Source organism: Erpetoichthys calabaricus, chromosome 6 (genome assembly GCF_900747795.2).
Source record: "Erpetoichthys calabaricus chromosome 6, fErpCal1.3, whole genome shotgun sequence".
In the NCBI taxonomy this organism is placed as follows: domain Eukaryota; kingdom Metazoa; phylum Chordata; class Cladistia; order Polypteriformes; family Polypteridae; genus Erpetoichthys; species Erpetoichthys calabaricus.
The window spans coordinates 156,137,503-156,162,977 of NC_041399.2; positions in this window are offsets into that span (position 1 = coordinate 156,137,503).

Sequence of the window (25,475 nt, forward strand, 5' to 3'; positions counted from 1 at the left end):
TGGACTTTGTGCTGCTTCTGCCAAGATGCTTGATCTGCTTGTCGCTCTGCGCATCAATCATTTAAAAGCCTTTACAGCAGCTGCCTTGTCTTGCGTGACATTAAAATGTTTTATATTATTTAATATAATAAATGTTACTCATATCCTTAGCCCAACATCCACATATCATAATGTGGTTACAAAGTGTGTTTTAATAAGTTTACATGTGTTTAAAGCATGTAGGAGGGGTATTTTAAGGCTTAAACTATAAAAAAAATGTTTATTTATATGGTCTTTCTATATCGCAGATTTTCACCTATCGCTGATGGGTCTGGAACGTAACTTCCACGATAGGCATGGGATCGCTGTACTTCATAAACTGGTGATAGTGTTCTAGTTTTGTCTTTACCACTATACTGCTCTTTCAGTTGACAGCTGCTTAAGTGTTGTACTTAGAATTTCTGTAGCTGCTAAGATGACCTCAATAATTTTACATTTTATCAAGGTCTTTAACTTGTATGACCCATTGAAATGTCCTTACCTGTATTTTCTCAATGCATCATAACTATTCCCAGTTTTAGTAATTTTATTTTTTAGTAACAACTTGCATCTCTCTGTCAAGTCTTGCCATTATGATGCCATTGTTATTTTATATACCAACTTGCAACTGGTGGCTTAGTCCCAGTCCTTTATTATTAGCAGGTTAGAAAAATTTATTAAATATATTTTCATATGAATTGATCGTTTTGTCAAAGCTAATATTTTCCAACAATATCAGAGCACTTCATGACACACTTAAAGTACACTTAGGAGAGCAAAAATTTGTAAGGCTTCACACAAAAACAAATTACAACCCAGAAATGCATCCGGAGTAATTGCTGGTATCTCAAAAACAGACAAGTAATATGCAAAATCTTCAACTTTTGAGCTTTACAAATTGATTAACACTGCAAAAAGAATTCATATTATTGAGCACAAGAAAATTAGAACAATGAATACTTAGGTCACAAGTCTATTGGCATGAGTACGGTGAAAAGGCTAATAAGATTCTGTCCAAGCAATTACATGAAAAGGAAATGTTGAATGCAGTTGCAAAAATCAATAATGTAGATGGAATTAAAGTCACTGAACATAAAGTAATAAATAATATATTTAATGAATACGTTAAGATGTTCATTACATCAAATTGAATCAAAAAAAGACTCTTGATATAGTCTTTTTAGATTAAAAACAACATGCTAGTGCCTGATATAATATATGCGGAGTAGCTGAACAGACCCCTAATGCTCTCTTAATTTCAAGAAACAGAACATGACAGCCACACACTAGAATGACTGGCAAACAAATCTTTCTAAAAAAAAAAAAACTTGCTAAGAACTTAAATGCATTAATGCTTGATATAGTCAAGGAAGATACAGAATAAGTCTGTCTTCCTAAAAATTACATTAGACGTCCATCACAATTTATAAAAAAATAAAACCAACAATAATACTCATCTTACACATCTTATAGACCAATGTAATTAATGGAAAGTGATGTTAAGATTTTGGTGAAGACAATAGCAAAAAGAATTGAAAAAGCCCCTCCGTATATACAGTAAATAGGAAAAGGGGGTTATTTAAAGAAAGGAAATACTACTCAGCCTAAATATATTCAATGTGATAAACTGTCCTGCAACTATTAAGCGTTCTGCGGTCTTACTATGTCTTGATCTCTTATCTACCATACAATATACATTTGGTTTGGACGTAACTTTTAGGCATAGATTAAGTTATTAGACTACCCAGAAGCATTTATGTGAATAATGTAATGTGAACAATAATAATTGTTTTAGAGCACAGAACCAGATAAGGTAACCCTTTTCCTCTTCTTCTTCTTTTGGGTTTGCCACAGAGGATCATCTTCTTCCTTATCTTTCTGTCCTCTGCATCTTGTTCTGTTACACCCAGTCTCCTGCATGTCCTTTCTCACCACATCCATAAACCTTCTCTTAGGCCTTCCTCTTTTCCTCTTACCTGGCAGCTCTATCCTTAACATCCTTCTCTCAATATACTCAGCATCTCACCTCTGTACATGTCCAAATCAACACAATCTCACCTCTCTGTCTCCCAACCGTCCAACTTCTAATGTACTCTTTTCTAATTCTGTCCATCCTTGTCACACCCAATGCAAATCTTAGCATCTTTAACTCTGCCACTTCCATTTCTGTCTCCTGCTTTCTGGTCAGTGCCACCGTCTCCAACCCATATAACATAGCTGGTCTCACTACCGTCCTGTAGACCTTCCCTTTCACTCTTGCTGATATCCGTCTGTAACAAATCACTCCTGACAATCTTCTCCACCCATTCCACCCTGCCTGCACTCTCTTTTTCACCTCTCTTCCACAATTCCCATTACTCCTGTACTGTTGATCCCAAGTATTTAAACTCATTCACCTTCACCAACTCTACTCCTTGCATCCTCACCATTCCACTGACCTCCCTCTCATTTACACACATGTATTCTGTCTTGCTCCTACTGACCTTCATTCCTCTCCTCTCCAGAGCATATCTCCACCTCTCCAGGGTTCCTCAACCTGCAGTAATCAGGGAATTGCAAGGGATGAAATTGAACAGAAAGTGCCTCTATGTGCAAATGAACTGTTACTTTAAATTACCAATCTGCATGTTATCATTATCAAGTACTGTACATTAGGTATATTAGAGCATACACTACCAGTCAAAAAGCTGGGCACACCCATACATTTTCAAGTTTTTGACAGAAATTGATTCCTTTTTTTATCAAGATAATATTAAACTGAATTAAAAATACAGCCAAGATATTACTAATGTTTTAATGCCTATTACTAATTAAATATTTGATATTTAATTTTTTATTCACATGTGACTGCAAAGCCCCATTTCCAGCAGCCATTCCTTCAGTGCCCTAATGGTAAACTCCCATGGCGGATCCTTAATTAGTCATTTTAAATGATAATTGGTTGTTAGAGAAACCTTTGCAATTTCATTAGCACTACTGAAACTTTGTATCTTGTGCACTTGGGTTCACAAAGTTCAGTTCTGGGTTAAAAATGGCCAAAATGAAACAGCTTTCTCAAGAAACGTGTCTGTGTGTTTTGTTTTTCAGAATGAGGGTTATTCAGTGTGGCACACTGCCAAGAAACCGAAGACTTCATACAAAGAGGTTTACTATATTGAGAAAAGAGGGGAAACTGTATCTAACCAAGGAAGAAAAAGAAGGGAGGGCCCAGATGTAGGACATCAGAGTCTGTAGTTTGAGAAACAAATCCCTTAGAGGTCCTCAGTTGTCTTTTTCACTAAATACACATGAAACACCAATGTCATCTGCAACAGAGAAAAGACAATTCCAGGATGTGGACCACAATAACTTTTCCAATCTTCTTCTGTCCAATGTTTGTGTTTGTTGTCCATTTTAAGCTTTTCTTTTAATTTGCAAGTAAGCTTTTTTTATTTGCAAACCATACACAATCATATTGGGTGTCTGATGACTCTACCAGATATGAGCAAGCACTGCACTGGATTTCCTTCTTTTCATTAAGGTAATGATCGTTAAATACTGTTTATCAGTTGAAGTTGGTCTTTTGGGTCTTTCATGGCAAGTTACTTCAAATTTTGTTTTGACAGTTTAAATACCATCCATCCATTATCCAACCCGCTGAATCCAAAAACAGGGTCACAGGGGTCTGCTGGAGCCAATCCCAGCCAACACAGGGCACAAGGAAGGAAACAATCCTGGGCAGGGTGCCAACCCACCGCAGGACACACACAAACACACCCACACACCAAGCACACACTAGGGCCAATTTAGAATCGCCAATCAACCTAACCTGCATGTCTTTGGACTGTGGGAGGAAACCGGAGCGCACGGAGGAAACCCACGCAGACACGGGGAGAACATGCAAACTCCACGCAGGGAGGACCCGGGAAGCGAACCCAGGTCCCCAGATCTCCCAACTGCGAGGCAGCAGGGCTACCCACTGCGCCACCGTGCCGCCCAGTTTAAATACCACATCTTTAAAATCAGGTTTGGTGTGCTGTTGCTTGTTTACTATAATGTTATTTGTAAAAAAAACTATAATTTTTATATGTGTCAAAATGTGTTAGCTTAGTCATTTGCAAACCTCTCATTGAAGCACCCAATGTATTTTTGGTTACCATCCAATACATCAGTTTATTTCTTAAATTGCATCACTAACACTAACTCTTTCATTTCAATCAGACGAGCTGTTGGTGGAATTTAATAAGTACTTGGAATGGGGGGGGGAGGGGGGGATTCCATGAAGAGATGTTTAGGGAACCAAACTATTGTGTACGATTAAATGTCATGAATTTGTTCATTTCTATTTTGAGGTCTCATTTTGCCACTCCCTCCCTGTCATTACCATTTTGTATGGCATTTTCATGGACACTGCCATTTTGTTTAGTGTTTCTTTGACCATTGTTACCATATGAAGGCGAAGATGCAACCTTATTATGTCATTTCTGACCTCTGTTTAACATAGAAAGATTTAAAATTGTTAAAGTAACTCTTAAATCTAAGTTTTGTCAAGGAAAGAAAACGTTTTTTTTTCTCATTTCTGATTTTAGTCTTAAATTTAGCTTTGAAAGTTTAAGTTACGATCTTTCTGATTATCGATCATTGCCTGAAATTTTGAATATTCTTTTGCCTCACCATTTAGTATATTTTACCTCTTGGTCTGTTTTGTTGATATTATTTTCCGCTTGGAATATACCTAAATTCCATCTGGCAACAATATAACTCAGTATTGTGCTAGACATTACATAAGATACCAATACATTTTTCAAAAGCACATGTTTTTGTTATTTTTCTTTTACAAAAGTATTCACTTGTAGTGGTGCAGTGGTTGCGCTGCTGCCTCGCAGTTAGGAGACCTGGGTTTGCTTCCTGGGTCCTCCCTGCATGGAGTTTGCATGTTCTCCCTGTGTCTGTGTGGGTTTCCTCCGGGTGCTCCGGTTTCCTCCCACAGTCCAAAGACATGCAGGTTAGGTGCACTGGCAATCCTAAATTGTGTGTGTAAATCCTAGTGTGTGCTCCGGATGGTTTTTATGTTATATGGTGATTTAATTACCGGTAGTAATATTTACTACCAAGATAACTAGCTTTAAAAAATTTTACTTGGGAAGTTTGTGACTCCTGCACAGTACTGAACCATATTGTGTAAGGCTGTATAGTAGCTGCAAGATCAGACCATATGTGATGGAGTATGCAGCACAACTTCTGGCTGAGCCTTTGGTCTTGTCCCATCTGGACAACTGCACCCCTTTACTGGCATGTATTACCCAGATGCTGTAGATCATTTAGAATGCAATGGCACATTTTGTGTTCAACCAGCCGTGAAAGGTGCATGAAACTTCTCTTTTCACATTGCCAAACTTGCTCACTGTAGCAGCATGCATTAAATTCATATCCTTAATGATTGCTTACAGAGTAGTCAGTGGGTCAGCACCCATGTATATGGAGGCACTCTTTAGGTCCTGTGCTCCTTTTCTCCCATTCAGGTCTGTTAGTGAACAGAGTCTGGTGATTCAACCTTTGTGTTGCATCAAATCTTGATCCAGAGTCATTTCATGTGCATCTCTGAGTTGGAAGAGCGAGCTGCCCACCTCTATCCAAACTGCCGACTATATTTAAGAAGCAATTGATTTGTTCTGAGAATATCTGTCTAACTGAAAGTATCTTTAATAGATTCTTTGATAACTAAACTAGTCTTGTATTGTACTATTTGGTTTAAAGCTGTTCACTTGTTATGATCAATTGTGCAGCTTTGTCCTATACAGCTTGTTTTACAGACACCAGACAGTTGTCTACTTGATTATGTTGACATCTTCTATAAGTTGCTTTCGCTAAAAGCATCTGCCAAGTGAGTGAATGAAAATGTAAATGTAAATTGTTACCTGATTGCAAAAAAAAAAAAAAAAATCATAAGAATTAGGAAAGTCAGAAGAATTGGTCAGAGAAGCGTTTTCCTAAACAATGGAAAATATTAAAGTGCTTTCTGTTGTGAAGCTTCAAAAAGATCAAATTAAACTGTGCAGTCATGGACCTATTTCTTTCCGATGTGCTTTTTTCAAAACAAATGAAAAAGATGCTAGTGACTAGGGTGATATTTTTGGGGAAAAAAGATCTGACTAGTTGTTATCACTGTGGGTTTGGGATGAGGAGATTTACATAATGGTGCATTAGTCTGTCTGGAAAACAATGCTAGAAAAGAATTACAAGTAAATCAGTCAGCAGCGGTAGTTTTTTATGATATATGAAATACAGAGAGAGGAACTGCAGTTTATTGCTTACAAAAATTAAATTCTCCCATGAGGATCACCTTATCTCTTAAGCACATCTCTCTGTCTAGTCACAGAATAAAGAATGTCAATTTCAGAATTCTGCAGGGAAGACACAGGTCTTTAAATTGGATCTGACTGCTTGGATTGATAGAGGTTTATGGACAGACATAACAAGGGAGTTTCAGATTGCAGGCACAACAAAGCAGAATAGAAATTTGCCAAGAGCAGTGCAGCAGTTTATTGAAAAAATAAGAACCTTTAAAAAAATCTTTGCATTAACATGTATTCTGCATGTGGGCAGTGGAAAGAACACTTGAAAAGAAAAAAAAACAAAATTAGTCACATAAATTTAATAATAATTCTAATTGTTTTGAAATTGAAAATTGAAACTGAATTTTAGGGTACATACTGTATATTTTTTCCTTTAACCCAAATTATCACAGGTGCAAATCAGAAGCTCACACTCTATCTATCTATCTATCTATCTATCTATGAGCAGAAGTTGAAATTCAGCTGATAATCAAACCAAAAATCTTACTACAGTGACCTCACAAGTTTCAATAGCTATTAATTTATATTAATCGAATACTAGTTTACAGACATTAATTTATACAGAAGAAAATGTATGTTTATTACAAATCTTAATGTTGCACATTAAGAGAGAATATTATAAAATTATACCTAGAAACATTTCAGTAGAATGAAAACTTGCCTCGAATTATTGAGTGTACTGCTACCTATCAAAGTCTGACCGCATGACTAATCTGTGCGCAGTGGCTTTTTAAACTAAATTAATAGGTAGACTCCCTTTTCTCTTGCTGTTCTTTGTATGATTTGTATTACTATTTTTAATTTCACAGGGCACTTTAAGCTGAAGGAAGACAGAAAGCAGATTTATTATTGCAATTATTTCCATCTCACAAGCTCTGAGATTGAAGTCTACTCTTTAATTCCTGATGTCCTAAAAGTGACTATCTTGTATAAATCATTACATAAAGGTTTAGTGTACCATAGGAAATTATAATAAACTCCAAAAAAAAAGATTTTCATAAATGGATGTAGTTGTCCATCCATTCATTTCTTAACTTACCTTTTCAGTTCAGGGTCATGAAAAGCAGGTGGAAAATAGGAGGAAAACCAAAAAAAAAACAGATGGAAACCCCATACAGACATTCAGAGAATGTGCAAACTACACACAGACAGTGCCTTAGGTCAGAGATTCAAGCCCAAGACTTTGGACTTGTGCAGAAGCAGTACTGGCCATAGCAATACCCACAAGTCCCCATTTTTTAAGCTGGCTAAATTATTCTTTGTGATGCAATACTTTTTAACCTACATTTCCTGGGTCATTTGGCACAGTGCTATGGCTATTGTTTTGTATTCTAATTTTTACAAAGCGTTAAATTTGCCATTTTATTATTTTAATTATTTTGCTTCCTAGGATGTGAATTAAAAAAAATGTATGTACAGTAATGCTATTGCTAAATGCAGTATGTAAATTTATGATTTCTCTGCAGACAAACATTTGCAAGAGAATTGATTGCAAGCAATTGATCATGCACACAAGCATTTAACAGCTTCTCTCTCTAATTTGTTGTACCTCAGTAAACCCCAGTTCAGTGCTAATAGATAATTTAACATGTTAAAGATGATGGTCAAACTGTTTAAGTAAGGACTTTAATCATCTATTACACATAGGATTTGGGATAAAAATACAATTTGATAACATATTTTTACACCTGTGTAATGTAAAAAATATAAAAACAAACCATTTACACACTTTCAGCTCTTAGATGTTTTTAGAATATTAATTTTCTTTTTTAACAATGTTTAACCATGAAAACATACTAAAACAATGTTAAAGAGAAGAACATTATTTATTCATAATACATAATACATTATGTATTATGTATTGTTTGGGCCTGAGACAATAATTCTGACAATAATGAAGCACTGCACCATAGAACAGTTATTAAAGCATGTTATCCATATGGTGTATAATACATATTTTGTTTCTCATGGAAACAAACTTTGATTGTGAATGACTTACAAAGCTAAAACAAAACAGGAACCCGTGTCCAGACTGGATAAATATAATCAATAACTGCAGCCTTACATAGCAGCTGAAGCATTATTGATTAGACCAGTTTCACAAAAAGACTCACAAGAAGACATGGTTAGACTACAGAAATGTCCAAAAACCTTGCAGTTACAAAGCAAACAATTGATAATGGCAACAGAAATATTAAAACATGTTGTGTAAGTGAGACGATGATGGGAATAAGGACATAGTAAGTAAAGTGAAGTAACATCAACAGTCCACATTAAAGGAAAAGAAATAACAATTAACTAAAAAGTAAAAACCACAAAATGACAAAAAAGGCCTAGGATAAATAATACAGTGGGGTTATTTTTTTATTTTTGGTTTTTGAAATTATATAATTGTTTTGTTTAACTTGTGTTGTAAATTCTGTTGTTTTCTTCTTTTGTTTATTAAATAAATCCATTCAATTTTTATAAATTTGTTATTTCAACCTTTTAACACTACAACAAATAGAATTTTTAAAATTTTATAACCTTGAGGATGCTATGCCGAAAAGCATCTGTATTCTTTTTTTCGCACCAATTACCCATCATCTCTTTATCCAGATAGCACATCTGTACTGCCATGTCCCAAAATACAGAGATACAAGATATCATCAGCTGGACTGTACATATATTGTAAATAAATACATTTTGGTAACAGCCTGGTTTAGGTACTGCATGATTGCACCTATTACTCATTTACTACTTGTAACTAAACCTTAACATACACATCTTCGGTTCTTTTAAACACTTATAAAGCCTCAGTAAAGATGTTTCTTCATGTCTGCAATGTGACTTATTAAGAAAAATCTTGACTTTGGAGTGGTCAAAGTAGCTTAATGGAGACACATTACTCTTGATATTACATATTTAGCATAAAACATGTGAATCATTTATATTAAGAAGTAATTTTACCATCATCTCAATATGTTATACAGTACAGAGATGACTTACCCATCTACTTATGTTTTATAAGTATTACAAAGACCAAAAGAACATTTTTTACCCATCTACTCATGTTTTATAAGTATTACGAAGACCAAAAGAACATTAACAATGAACTCAATAGACATAAAAATATAACACATTTTATCTGAAATAAGCTTTCATCAAAGGTTATGTTCTGCCATGACCTATAACACATGATGCTGCACTTCACAAAATTATGCAAAATGTGAAATACAGCAACAAATCTGTCAGCAAAGAGACACTCCTTCTACGTCTCCCTGTTAACAAAAACCACAACAATGCTATGATTTTGTGGTAGTGATTCTGTGGCATTTTCTAAATCACTTCAACCAGTAACTCTCTGTATTCACACACCATTGGTCCATATACAGTATAGTACCATGTTGCAGTGTCCCTTCCAGACTCAGCCACAGTACAGTTTCAGGTGTGAGTCAGCAGGTTCATGTCAAACTGGAACGAAACCTGTTTTTTCTTGCATTTGCATACATTGTCTAGCCTGCTGTGTCCATGAAATCGTGTTGAGTAGCCTGCCTTCCAGTATTATACTGTTTGTCCACAGCTTGCTCTGTCCACTCTGTGCTATCTAGCCCCTTCCCCTTTCTCCATGTGCAAATTAAGGCATATAAGTTATGACAATAAATTTGAACTAAACTGATTACACTATATTACATTTTTTTGTCTAATTCAAATATCAGATTTCTGAAAGCAACATGCCATTGGCTACTGCATGTGAGCTCTCAGTGCCAAGCAATACTCAACTTTTTGTGGCGTGGTGTGTGCATATATTATAAGAAAAATTCAGATGAAAAGAAAAAAATTGAATGAAGTATCATAAACCTATTACCGATTTTTTTTTTGTCATGCATACTGAGTTATTCAGGTTAAATATTAAAGGGAAAGAGCAACTGAGGACAGCATGTCTGAGCAAGTGGAAGTACAGTAATTAGTCACTTTTACTATTCCTTGTTGGTAGACATTTATAAAGTCCATAATAATATTAAACAATTAAGACTTTTAGGTATCGATATCAATACAGAGTTGTGATTCTTAGTAATTTTAAACAAACTAAGATTGATTTTTAATCATCTTTACAATATACTTAATACCACTTCAGGTGCTCTCTCCAGTATTAATGAGTTATGCATCAACCTTTATGCATTACTACTCATGTGCAACCCAAAGAAAGCATATATAAATTGTATGATGCCAGATTTTCCTTTCATTTTCTTTGTCACAGATATTGAAGCAATGTGAGTGATTATAAGTGTGACTTTTTTGGTTATTATTGTTTAGTTGCCTGCAGATGAGAGACAGCAATTCACCCTTGGGCAGGATTGTTCAATAATGTCAATAACAGCAGGCAGGAGAAGTTTTTTCGAGGTGAAAAGGATATGCAAATATGGTCAAGTGCAAGCTGAATGAGAGAGACAGAGATTCACACCTAGGTATCAATGTTCAATAACATTGCTTGTAGTGGTAATAGGAGGTCATTCATGCAAAGACTCATCAATTTATTATTCTGAATGAATTTTTAGTTATAACAATATGGGAATTTCCGGGACAGTTATTTAGGAAAAGTTGAAGAAAGACAGGAGTATCACAGACACTCTCATGAAATAATTAAAGATTTAAAAGCACAATGTCCTTTGATGTGGTAAATGCTGCTTTTGTTGTTAGCTAGAAATTGTTGCTTAAAAATTATGAGGACTATTTATTTGTGCCTGCAAATTAATTTTACTGTTTTATAGGGTAAGAAAGAAATTCTTTTAGTGAGAGATGAAACCTTTAGTTAAATTCTTTGTTTTAAAATACAGGTAAAGGCATTTTTTTGAAAATGTGCTTAGTGCATTCCATTTTGTTTTATTCTTGTTTGTGTTGTGTAGCTTTACCTAGTTAAATCATCTGCAATTTTTTTCAGAAACAGATGCAACTGTTAATTTGTTTTTGTTTTTTGGGGACATTTCTTTTTCTGATAATGCATGTCCAACCTCTCTATTTTTCATAGTGATGTTGATCCAACTAAGTGCTGACCCAGAAGTTCTTAGTTTCTGTCCCGTGACAGTTACTGTATCTCTCGAAGTGGCTGATGCCAACATGGCTGTTCCCTGCTTTGTCTGTACAGTCTTCTGAACAGGTGGTCATTGCCTGTTTATATGTGTTCATACAAGTGACTTTTTCAAAAATCTTGCCAGCTGAATGCCAAAAATGATTTGTTTGAGCAGTTTTAGTGTTGTTTCCTAAACACAACCAACTAATCACTGCCGCACTCCTGTTCCACACAGCTTCATTTTGGTGCAGCATGGAATGTGATGGTCAGTGTAGTTTTGTATGCTGTGGTATGGTGATCCAGCAACATCACTCCAGGAGTGGCCCATTGAATTAACAATCTAATTAAGAGGGCAGGCTCAGTTGTGATGTCCACTCTGAACCCCCTGGTGGTAATAGAGAAGGAGAGAATTAAGACAAAACAGAGTGCCATTATAAACAAAGCTGTGCATCCCCTCTCTGACACACTAACACCGAGCACTTTCAGCCAATGAACCATTTAGCAGGAAACACTATTGAGGCTCCTATATACTGTGAGGGATGGCCGGTCAAATATTCCGGTCCACACCTTCAGGCCGCCAGATGGAGCCCTCCCAGCAGCATGGAAGGAACCCAAATTCCAGCAGGGCATTATGGACATTGTAGTTTTTATAAACAACCTTCCTGGATACCGTGGGGACCACCAGGAGCCGCTGTATGTATGCTTACAGAGTGCTATGTGCCGTATAACCCGGAAGTGCTTCGTGATCACATGACCGGAAGAAACAACGTGCTTCCGGGTTGAAGAAAAGGACTTTTAATCTGACCCGGAAGTGATGAGGACTCTATGGATTGTTGGGCTGGAACCACTTCCGGGTCAGGGGATATAAAAGGACTGTAGGAAAGCCCAGACACTGAGCTGAGCTGGGAGGAAGGGTGGCTAAGTGTCTGGGAGAGGAGGATTGAGAATATTGTATTGATTAGTGAGCTTTGTATGTGTAGTGTGGAGTGGAGGGTGCTTAGTGCATGTTATTATTATAAAAATAAAAAGTCTTGGACTTTTACCTGGTGTTTGGCGTGGTACCTGAGGGTTCAAGGGAGCAATAGCGCCCCCTACTGCTACAATACCAACAACAGTACTCCTGCATAATCCTCACTGTGACTGAGGACCAGGCAGGAAGATTTCTTTCTTTTTATATATTTTTTCTTTCTAATAATTCTAGTGGGTGTTCAGATCATAGTGTGTGTATATATATATATATATATATATATATATATATATATATATTTGCAGCTGGAGATCCACAAAGGGAGAAAATTAATCACGTATCATAAAATAGTATTTATTCCTGAGCTTTCAGCCCCAATCAGGGGCCTTCATCAGAGGGTAATGCTTAGACTTTCAAGAATCAAAGGTAATATATAGCAAAAGTTACTAGGGGGGCAGTGAGGTGGGAGAGCTGGCTGAATCTTGGCTATCAAATGAGAATGCCATCAACAGACATTTGGACATTTGGATTTCTGCATGATCCCGCAGCCCAGGGACCGGGATTACTCCCAGGTTGTCAGTAAAATGGACCATACTCACTTGTCTTGACGAGTCGGAGCTGGGAGGACGGAGAGCAACACTTGACTGGAGGAGCGGTGGAGAGAGGAGAAGTCATTGTGGAAGAGCTGCGTTTTTCCAAAATTAACAAAGTTCAGCAGCTCTAACATAAAAATGGGATTCAACAAAAGCCTGATGTGCTGAAATGATTCCACAGACCAAATATCTTTGTTTTTAAAAGTTTTAGTTAAAATTCAAAGTAAAACAGTTCACACAAAAAAGAAAATTAAAATAGCAAAAAGAAGAAAAGTTCTTGTTAAGAAAAGTTCTGTTCAAAGTTTAAATCTTGTTACATTTCTTTAAGTTTGTTTATTCAGTTAAATCAATTCGAAACGTTTCTGAACCATTTCAAAACAACGGTCAGAAAACTGTATGTCTACCCCATTTCTAAGTTGAAAATGGGTCTTTTAAGTCCCTCTGTACTGGGACCTATTCTAAACAACAACTGACTCAATTATCACACTGTATCTCAGTTATTGCAACTTTCTAACTTATAGGGGGAAAGACTATACCATTGTCTATGACTATGGAAGAAATTTATATTTTATTCAAATTAAGCAAACATTAATATGAGTTTAACTCAAAGCTTTAACTTTGTAAGATTGGCTCTTCAGGAGCGTAGACAATTACTATATTTTACTTCAATATGAGCCAACTAACTTCACTTTTTCATTAACTATTGTTTTCAAATCACTAGCAATAACACTGCAGACAAACATTTCAAAATTTCTTTTTTCAAATGTTGGCTGTTTATTGAAGCAGGCACAGTTTATTCATGGGTCTGTCCAGTATGCTGGTTTTGGTCTGCACACAAACTCTTCTGACTGCACCTTTTTGCATCTGGCATAGTCTGGATGACTCGACCCATTACCCAGGAATTGCGGGGTGTCGCTTTATCTACAGTTAAAACAAGGTTCCCTGGTTCAAAATTTCTTCTTGGTGCAAGCCATTTTTGACGCAAATACTCTGTAGTCCGTCTTTTCCAAAACAAATCAACCATGTATAGAATTTACTTCCAGCGTCTTTGAGTGTATTGGTCATTTTTAGAAAAGAGTTCAGGAGGCATATCAGGTTGTGTCTTCATTAACAGCAAGTGTTTGGGTGTGAGTGGCTCCAAATCATTTGTGTCATCTGATGTCTTTGTGAGAGGTCTGTTATTGATAATTGATTCCACTTCACACATCATTGTTTGAACACTTTCATCATCGAGTGTTTGTTGGTTTAGTGTTGAGTTTAAAATCTTTCTTATGCTTCTGATTTGTCTCTCCCGCATCCACCTTGATGAGAGGTTAATGGTGGATTGGAAAACCATTTGATTTCTTTCTGCATCATAGCATTGCTGATTTTTTCTTGCTCCAAATTTTTAATTGTTTCTCATAGCTCTCTTTCTGCTCCAACAAAGTGATTTTAACTTGTCCTCTTCTGCACATAAATCAGCGTATGGCTTGGATACAAGAATCAGTGTCTAAGCTATGTCCAATCTCTATGTGCGCAGCTCTGGTTGTTAAACAAGTGAAGATTACTCTGTACCTCTGTTACCAGACTTCATCTTCTTTTGACTTGAAAGGGACCAAAATAATCAACTCCAACATTAGCGAACGGTGGTTGGTTCGGTACTAGGCGATCTTCTGGCAAATCTCCCATCTTTTGCTCACCTGCTTTCACATTGTATCTTCTGCAAGTTGTGCACTTTAAAATGATTTTTCTGATAGCTGAGTTTGCTTGAGGTATCCAGTATTTCTGGCATAACTGTGCGAGCACATAGTTGCGCCCGCAATGTCCGATTTGTTTATGAATGTGCTGCAATATGAGAGAAGCAATATGTGAATGCTTGTGAAGAATTGCAGGATGTTTAGCCTCTTTGGGCATTGCAGTTTGTTGAGTCTTCCTCCAACTCTCAATATTCCATCTTGTATGATCAGGTAAAGTTTATAGATTTGACTGTTCTTTTTTACACAAGCCTTTTTCTTTAAAGCCTTTAATTCTTCTGGAAATTCTTGCTGTTGACTGAGGTGGATAAGCTTTGTTTCAGCTTTAGCCAAGTCTTCAAGAGAAATTGGGCTTGGTTTTAAAGTCATATATTTTAAAGTCATATAAACTAATCTATATATAAAAGTAATTGATTAATTTGTTGATGGGCTTGGTCGCCTCCTCTATTCTTTTCATGTTAACTGCACAGGTTTTAACTTCTGAATCATCTTCAAAAAGTGAATTGTTCAGTTGATCTGGTCTTTTTGGCCACTCTTTTTCGGGCTTCATTAAGAAACTTGGACTTTGTGACCATTTGGTGCTTTTGAGAAAGTTTTCTGTGCTTAGCCCTCTGGATGCTTGATCAGCTGGATTAAGGGCAGATGTGACATACTTCCACTGCGAAGGTTGTGAATGATCTCTGATCACGGAGATTCTGTTGGCAACAAAGGTCTTGAATCGAGTGTTTTCATTTGAAATGTATTTTAGCACATTTTTGGTTCTGTCAGTCCAAAATGTAGATTCTTGCAAGGGCATTTGAAGTTCACTTTTTAGCATTTTGTCCATTTTGACTGCCACAACGGCTGCTGTCAGCTCCAATCTTAGAATCTTGACATGTTTCAATGGTGCAACTCTTGACTTTCCCATCAGGAATGAATAATGCTTTTTGCCTTCTTTGTTGGTTAAGACAAGGTAAGTGACAGTGACATATCCATCTTCACTGGCATCTGCAAAGTGGTGCATTTGTGCTGCCTTTATGGTTCCAAACCAGGTAGGTTTGAAGCATCTGTTCACTTTATAGTCTGCAAGTAACTTCAAATCATCCATCCATTTTTTCCATTTATGAATGTGTTTGACTTCTACTTCTTCATCCCACCCAAATTTCTCTTTGCACAAGTCTCTTAGAATAAGCATTGCTGGCGGTATGGCAGGTGCTAGAAAACCAAGTTAGGTCATATACTGAGTTAACAACAGACAGAATACCACGCCTTGCAGCGGGTTTGTTTTGTAACTTGATCTGAAATTTGAAACTGTCTGTTTCTGTGCACCTCTGTGGGAAGGAGACTGTGGCTCAAATCTAAGTCCTTTTGTTCATGAGCTCTGTCTTCTTCAGGAATAGACAATAAAACTGCTCGGTTGCTACTCACGCACTTAGTCAAATAAAATCCCCATTTGAGGCATAGAGCTTGGATTTCCTTTGCCAGCTTTATTGCTTGTTCTTCTGTTGCCTCCGACTTTAAGCAATCATCCCCATAGAAGTTATTGAGAACGGTGTTAACAGCTTCTTCAGAAAATGTATCTCTGGCATCTTCAGCTGTTCTACGCAAAGCATAAGAGGCACAACTGGGTGAAGAAGTAGCACCATAAAGATACACTGTCATTTTGAATTCTTCCAGGTCTTTACTGAGATTACATTCAGGCCACCATAAAAAGCATAAAAGATCAGTGTCTTTGTCTGGGAATTTAACTTGGTAGAACATTGACTTAATGTCTGCCATTAATGCTATTGGCTCCTTTCTGAATCTTGTAAGGACACCAATGAAGGTGTTAGTTAGGTCAGGGCCTTTTAATAATTGTTAGATGAAGTCCCCTGGTAGGTGGCAGTGCAATCAAAGACCACTCGAATCTTATTTTTCTTTGGATGATACACACCGTGATGTGGGATGTACTACACCCTTCCTTCACTACAATTCAGGCTTTCTTTGGGTATTTTGACGGCATAACTGTTGTCAATAATGTCTTTCATGAAAGCTTTGTAGTCTTCGTGGAAACCTGAATTTTTGCTCAGTTTTCTTTTGAGCCCAGTAGCATGCTGTTCAGCATTACAGCGACTGTTCGGCATTTTAAGTGTTTCATCCTTCAAGGGCAAATTTATACAATATTGGCCACCTACCTGTCTCACAGATTCTGAGGCTATGTACATGAACTTGTTGTCTTCCTGTCACATTTGCTTTTTCTCTTCACAGCAGCGCTCTGGAAAATCTGTGTTATACTGTTGCAGCAACATATCTTCAGTTCTGTTATTGATACACGATTGATTGAATGTTTGGGCAGCTTAGTATTTTGTTTTGCAAGGTCTTCTGTCTCTTTGTATGATCCACCAACTACCCATCCAAGAGCAGTCTTCACAGTATGAGGTCCAACTCCTTGGCTAGGTATGGTTTCCAACTTGTGGTGTTATGGGTCCACAGCTCTCCCACCAAAGGCCGTTTTTATTTAAATAAATAATCGCCGCGCTCGCGGCTTAGCGAGGGGGGGCGTGGTGGCTATAGCAAGCTGCAGGGCGATCTGCGGTGTGAGCGTTTTTCACCTAAGTGCACAGGTGAGAGACTGTCCACATCCGTGATCGTTCCTGTGGCTAATGGGCTGCAGCTGCTATGTCCTCTCCGCATATAAAGAGAAGCACGAGCCGGTTAGAAGAAGAAGAAGTAAAAGAAAGAAAGAAAGAAAGAAAGAAAGAAAGAAAGAAAGAAAGAAACGGAGGTTGTAGGGGAAGACAGGAAGCAGGTGGAGAAAGCCGGTGTGAGGAAGGAGAGAGAGCGAGCGAGCGAGCAAGAGCAGGCTCGCATTAGAGAAAGTAGGCAGCTGGGAGGAGAGCCTACGAGAGGAGTGTTTGGCCGACACTCAGTGGGGCTGAAGGAAGCGGTCGCTCCAGCTGAGCGACTAAGTAGCTGGAGTGACCAGTAGAAGTATCGACTTGGCCGTTGCCAGGAGCGGGAGTCGAGGAGGCTTTGGGCAGGTGTAGCCCCAGCGTGAGCGCCTTGGCCGCTGGGAAATATCCCAAGTCTCGGTCCGGTTGGGAGCCCGACGAAGCCAAGGATCGGAGGGCTACCGGACCTGTTTGAATGGCAGCTGATCCTGCAGGTAGGCGACTCTCCTGTAGAGCAGACCAGATGGGCGTAGCAGGGGAGCCGCCATGGAAACAGAAGACACCGAGTTTTTGATTGTAACATATTGCATCCTGTACTATTTTACCTCGTGGTTTTTAGAAGAGTTTATCGATTTTAACCTCCACGTTTCACGTTTCATTTTATTGGATTACTAGCAAAATACCCGCGCTTCGCAGCGGAGAAGTAGTGTGTTAAAGAGGTTATGAAAAAGTAAAGGAAACATTTTAAAAATAACGTAACATGATTGTCAATGTAATTGTGTTGTCATGTTATGAGTGTTGCTGTCATATATATATACATATACACACACATATACACACATATACAGATATATTATATATACATATACACATTTTTTATATATATATTTTTTATATATATATATACAGTGGAACCTCGAGATACGATCACCTCTGTATACGAGAAATTCAAAATACGAGGAAAGTATGAGTGAAAAATTCAGATCTAAATACGAGCATTGGTTCACGTAACGAGCCACGAGCCAGGCTGTGGGTATAGCTCGCGGCTTAGCGAGGGGGCGTGGTAGCAGTTGCGAGCCGCGATCTGCGGTGTCTGCGTTTCTCACTTAAGTGCACAGGTGGGAAACTGCCCACATCCATGATTGTTCCTGTGGCTGATGGGCTGCAGCTGCCATGTCCTCCCCGCATATATAGAGAAGCGCGAGCCGGTTAAGGAGGAGAAAAAGTAAAAGGAGAGAGAGAGAGAGCGCGCGCAGGCGGGCAGGGCGAGTGAGTGACTGCAGGCTAGCGTGTAGCTGAACAGTGAGCTGAACAGGCGAGCCAAACAGCTGAAGCAGGACGGTGTAGAGAAGGTCAGCTGCATTAAGAGTGTCTCGCCTGTTGCAGAGCCCGCAGGTGAGATGCTAACAGAGAAGAAGCACCGGGGATTGTCATCTGTTTTTTAAAGACGGCATCCTTTTGACGTTTTAACCTCGTGTTAAAGGATTGTTATTCTTGTGTATTTTAAACCTCCACTTCACAACTGTTTTAAGGATTATTTATTTAAAGATTTATTGAATGCTCTACTGCACTTTGGACACCTGTTTTGATTCTTTTAATAATCAGTTATATTATTTACCAGTGTTATTTATTAAAGGTAGACTACAGTATATATAATTTATCAGTGTTATTTGTTAGGAAAATTGATTTTTATGTTAATATATTTGGGGTGCAGAACGGATTAACTGGATTTCCATTATTTTCAATGGGGAAGTTTGTTCTAGATACGAGAAATTCGCTATACAAGCTCAGTGCTGGAACGAATTAAACTCGTATCTAGAGGTTCCACTGTATATGTATATATATATATATATATATATATATATATATATATATATATATACATACATATACACACATAGATGCACTTACAATAACATAGAAATCAATATACAGTAATCCCTCCTCCATCGCGGGGGTTGCGTTCCAGAGCCACCCGCGAAATAGGAAAATCCGCGAAGTAGAAACCATATGTTTATATGGTTATTTTTATATTGTCATGCTTGGGTCACAGATTTGCGCAGAAACACAGGAGGTTGTAGAGAGACAGGAACGTTATTCAAACACTGCAAACAAACATTTGTCTCTTTTTCAAAAGTTTAAACTGTGCTCCTTGACAAGACAGAGATGACAGTTCTGTCTCACAATTAAAAGAATGCAAACATATCTTCCTTTTCAAAGGAGTGCAAAGCAAGCAGTCAAAAAAAAAATCAATAGGGCTTTTTGGCTTTTAAGTATGCGAAGCACCGCCGGTACAAAGCTGTTGAAGGCGGCAGCTCACACCCCCTCTGTCAGGAGCAGGAAGAGAGAGAGAGAGAGCCACAGAAAATCAATACGTGCCCTTTGAGCTTTTAAGTATGCGAAGCTCCGTGCAGCCTGTCCTTCAGGAAGCAGCTGCACACAGCCCCCCTGCTCACACCCCCCTACGTCAGCGCAAGAGAGAGAGAGAGAGAGAGGAAGAGAGAAAGTAAGCTGGATAGCTTCTCAGCCATCTGCCAATGAAATCAACTGGGCAAACCAACTGAGGAAGCATGTACCAGAAATTAAAAGACCTATTGTCCGCAGAAACCCGCGAAGCAGCGAAAAATCCGCGATATATATTTAAATATGCTTACATATAAAATCCGCGATGGAGTGAAGCCGCGAAAGGCGAAGCGCGATATAGCGAGGGATCACTGTAAACAACATTAACATCATTATCATATGAGAATATGAAGTAATATATAAGAAGCACATTTCATATAAATATAAATTATTAAACAGTAAAATCTTCTTCAATAATTTGCTACCGTGGCTTTTCGTTGGTCTGTCCAGGATTTTAAATCACATGTAGCTTGCAAACCGTTTCACGTATTGACTTGAAATGTGGTACACATATAATACGTCACGTCTGCTATCCGCTTTATGGGTGATGAATGTATTACTCTTTTTATGTTTATTTTATTTTAGAATCAACTCCTATCTGCGCACACCAGGGCGGCCGTGGGCAGATGCGTATGGTGTATTCACTCCATGTTATCGTGCATTGCGCTGTCACTGGTATTTTCATAAAAGAATTTGAACAATATATAAGAAGCGTATAAATTATTAAACAGTAAAACATTAACATTTAAGAAGTAAAGTTACATTGAGTACTACTGCAGTGCCTTCGGGTATACCTCATTTTTTCTTTGCCCATTACATGCTTAAATGTATAAATTTTTTGGTGTACCTACCCGAGAACACGCGACATATAACCAACCGTGGGAGAAGCATGGATTTTAAACACGCGTTGAGTTCATCTGCTGGTCTCCCTCGTGGAATAACTGGTAATGTTTGAGTAAAATCTACAGCGAGTAAAACGACATTACCTCCTTTTTTTTTTTACGATCTCTGAGATCTTGCTTTTTTCGGTTCAAGGCTTCATAAGCTCTTTTATGTTCAATGTTGTACTTAATAAGTACTAATTATCCCAAACCATCATCTTTGAATGTTGCAAGACTTTCGCCTTGTATGTAGATCGGGGTAATTACATTCATTGCATTCCTAGTGTGAATCACAATCTGATTGTATGGGTGGTTACCTGGCACTGTAGGGTTGCCACCCGTCCTTTAAAATACGGAATCGTGCCGCGTTTGAGAATGAAATTGCGCGTCCCGTTTTGAATCAATACTGGACGGGATTTATCCCATATTTTTTTTATCATTTTTTTTTTAAAGCAGCGTCTCATGCAAATCATCCCACACGCATTTTATGAAGATGCCTCCTTTCCTACTTTTGATTGGGTAATACTTGATGTCATCGTTAGTTTGATTGGTGTTTTTAACTGTCCAGTGAGGAGGGCGTGTCTTTTAAGTACAGTCTGCAAAGTGTTGGCACTGAGATATGGCGTCAGCGCCATAGTTGAAGCCCCTAACGTTGCGGTCAGCAAGTCGGCTAACATCCGCCATGTGCCGTCTTTCAATTGCGAGAAGCAGATCATAGAATGGTTGAAACTGTTGCCCCTAACGTTGCGCCACGGCTTGTGCTTCGTTTATACCTCGTGTCTTCTCATTAAACTTTTATCTCGCGAATATGTTATTGCAATCCGCAGCGGGAGCGTTTCTATTAACTTAATTTAAACTTACGTTTTACACCGTGCTTTGTTTCCCTTATGAACATGCTTGTATGCTTAACTCGCTCCGTTCTCAATTGTTTAATTAATTTTTTGCTCTTCGCTGTTTGCGGCTGTTCCTCCATTTCCCCCTACTTCGTTCTTTTATCTCGCGAATATGTTATTGCAATCCTTAACGGGAGCGTTTCAATAAACTGATTGAAAATAGTTTTGCATTTACCTTTTTAGTAAAAGGCGAGCTTTTAAGCCTGAGAAATCACCCCGTAAATGCACACGTTTAATTGGACATGTGTTAATATGTATGGTTACACAGTATTAAAAGACAGTGAACAACGTCAGTTACCTTTGTTCCCGCGTTTGATAAAAGGTGAGCTTTTAAGCCTGAGAAATCACCCCGTAAATGCACACGTTTAATTGCACATGTGTTAATATGTATGCTCACACAGTATTAAAAGACAGTCAAAAATTAACGTAATTTACCTTCGTTCCCGCGTGTGACTCGTGCTGTAAATGTCTTCCTTGTTTTTAGTTTACGTGATTACGTAGGAGGCGTGATGACGCGATACGTGACTCCGCCTCCTCCATTACAGTGTATGGACAAAAAATATGTTCCAGTTATGACCATTACGCTTTGAATTTTGAAATGAAACCTGCCTAACTTTTGTAAGTAAGCTGTAAGGAATGAGCCTGCCAAATTTCAGCCTTCCACCTACACGGGAAGTTGGAGAATTAGTGATGAGTCAGTCAGTGAGTGAGTGAGTGAGTCAGTCAGTGAGGACTTTGCCTTTTATTATTATAGATTTATTTAGTTAATGAAGACCTTTGAATGCATTACTGCACTTGACTTTGCACTTTGGATTTATTGTTTGAATAAAAGCACTTTGCACATTTTATACATCATCCCCTTGCACATTGTTATTGTCCCACTGTCTAGCTCATCGGTGACATTACCGATGGTGTTGGGTCCAAGGGCTCCCTAACAGCCGATGGGAGCGTGGAGCCGAACCTGCATCGTCACACAACTGCTTGAAGATTTCTGGGTAGTTGATTCCTATTAAAAGATCAACTTCAGAGTCAATACGAGATAGACGTACCTCTTTAAGATATGCCCAATAATCGATATCCTCTTGTAGTGGGATATTTTCTCTGATTACTGGAATGGAGACCTGCGTGAAGACCTTTTACAAATCAGTATATTCATCATCATTGATACCACAGACTTACAATTCTGATAAGACAGAACATTGGGTTAGCATTTTTGAATCATCATCATAATTACTCATAGTTTTGAGGAATACTTGTGTTCTTCTCCCTTGAAGGTTTAATTATCTCTGAAGCTTTTCAGTGTAGATTGTTACTGTACTGCCGAGATCTATAAAGGTGTATGTTTCTACATACCTTTCACTTTTCTTAGATTTTACCTTAACGGGAACCACGTACACTGCGCCCCAGTAAAGGCACAAGTCCAAGTCTCGGTTTCCCTTTCAAAAGGTGTTGCTACACTAGCTACAGCCGTAGGTGTCAATCCAACCTCATTTTTGATATGCAAGATTTCTGGGTGCTGAAAAGAACATGTCTGACATTTCATTCTTTCTTTACAGTTCTTGCTAAGGTGTCCCTGTTTGAGACAATGAAAACATAAACCCTTAGGTTTTAAAAAATCAATTCTTTCTTTATGAGGCAGCTCTTTGATTTTAGCAAGGGTATGCTGACCATTGCAGAATACACAAGGCTTTTTAAAAGCACAGGTATTGTTAACAGTCTTTTTGACAGAGGTTTCTTGAGTCCTTTTTTCAGCAGCATCAGAAATACTTGTAGCAAAAATACCTCCTGATCTCTGTCCATACTTAAGTGGACACCTAACCTTGTCGGTCTTTTCTTTTTTCTCTGTGCTGCCTCTTGAAACTTTTCCATAAATAGGATGCATAAAAATCTTAGCCTGTTTATGTAAAAAGGTAGTTAAATCACAAATGTCAGTCTCTCTGTCTTCTCTTTCTTCAATTTCATAAGCTAAGTTTCTCCACATACTGTATGTTGTAATGAATATGGGAGCTTTGAGAGTATAGTACGGATATTTTCATTACTATTAAATGTTGCTCCATTTCTTGCTTTGGTCATGGTGTCCATACAGTTATCAAGAAAGGTTGCATAGTCTCTCAAGGCCTCTCCATCATTTTGTTTTATTTGAGGCCACCTCAATGCCTGTTCTATGTATGCATCAGCGATGAATACTTCATCGCCATAGAAAATTTCGAGTTGCTTTCTGGCCTATTCATAACCTCAACTTGTTGGCAGTCCCACACAGCCTTTAACGAAATCCTGAGCAGGACCTCTTGTGAATTGGATCAAATAATCTAATTTATCTTGAGGGTTTTCTAGCATATCCCCAAAAGCCCTAATAAAGTATGCATAAGCCAATGAGTCACCTGAAAATAAAGGGACCTGCCTGTGTGGTACTTCACCATTGGTTAGCAATTTAACCATTTCAGTGATTGCTTTATGGCATTCGGCTTGATTCTTCTGATATTCGACTTAATTCTTCTGATATTCGACTTGATTCCACGCTATCACGTCCAATATATCATTTCTGGAGCTCTGAGTGTCAGTTCTTGTGCTAGTTCCTGCTTTTCCACTTTAACTTGAAGTTCATGTAGCTTTTGCAGGATACTATCAAGTGTCAATTGTTCAACCGACACTGCAGAAGAAGGTGAGGATGCTGTAGCATTTTGCTGTGATGACAAGCTGCATTTCTTATCAAGAACGCGATTAAACTGAGGAGAAGCTTGCCATACTCTTGACTTTGTGCGATCCTGTACTTGCAATTGCATCTCTCTGAAATTATCAACTAGCTGTTCGTCAGATGAGTGTGTTAAAAGTCTATTTGCATCTTTCAGCCAGTCGTTGTAGCATTAATAAATTCGTTCCTTTTCTTAGAGCTTTCTGCGAATGTCTTTTTCTGTTTCTTAATTGCACCTTCTTTACTTAGCACTGATAGTAGACTTTTATGCAACTCCTCAACCTGACTGTGCATCTCACGAAAGATTCCAAGCTTTTGCGCTACGTCTAAATAATTTTCTGTAGTATCTTTAAGGCTTTCGATTTCAGCCATAAGCTCAGAAAGTTGATCTTTCTTCCGACTTATATGACCTTTAAGATCTCCAATTACATTCTCTGGCTTTGAGTCTGTACTCAGCTCAATTGAAGTCGGGAGTGAGCGATGTTTAGACAGCAGCTCGAGTAACTGACATCGCGTTTCCTGAGAGCAACTTCGTCACAATCGGGACTCTCCAACAAAACAGATTACTTCCTTACAGTGAGGCTTCCATGACTCAGGCAAAGGCACAAGCAATCATTCACAATGCTTTATAAAATATCACAGTCTCTTAAACTCTCCCAAGTTCGGGTACAGCGACCTTGCTTTCATTTACGATCATGCAGAGATAGAAGATAAGTGCACAGTACCTCAGAATAGCTCAGTTCTTGTACTTTCGTTGCCGAGTTCTGTAGCAAAAGCGTCCTCGATCTCAGATGGTGGTTTCCAGTTCGTTCAACGCCTTCAGATGGCAGTTTTCTGATGAAAATGTAGCTGCGTTTTTCCAAAATTAACAAAGTTCAACAGCTCTAGCATAAAAATGGGACTCAACAAAAGCCTGACGTGCTGAAATGATTCCACAGACAAAATATCTTCATTTTTAAAAGTTTTAGTTAAAATTCAAAGTAAAACAGTTCACACAAAAAAGAAAATTAAAATAGCAAAAAAAAGAAAAGTTCTTGTTAAGAAAATTTCTATTCACATTTCTTCAAGTTTGCTTATTCAGTTAAATCATTCCCAAATGTTTCTGAACCATTTCAAAACGACGGTCAGAAAACTGTATGCCTACCCCAAAATGGGTCTTTTAAGTCCCTCTGTACTGGGACCTGTTCTAAACAACAACTGACTCAATTATCACACTGTATCACAGTTATAGCAAGAAAGTTCTATCTCTTACTAACTTATAGGGGGAAAGACTATAACAT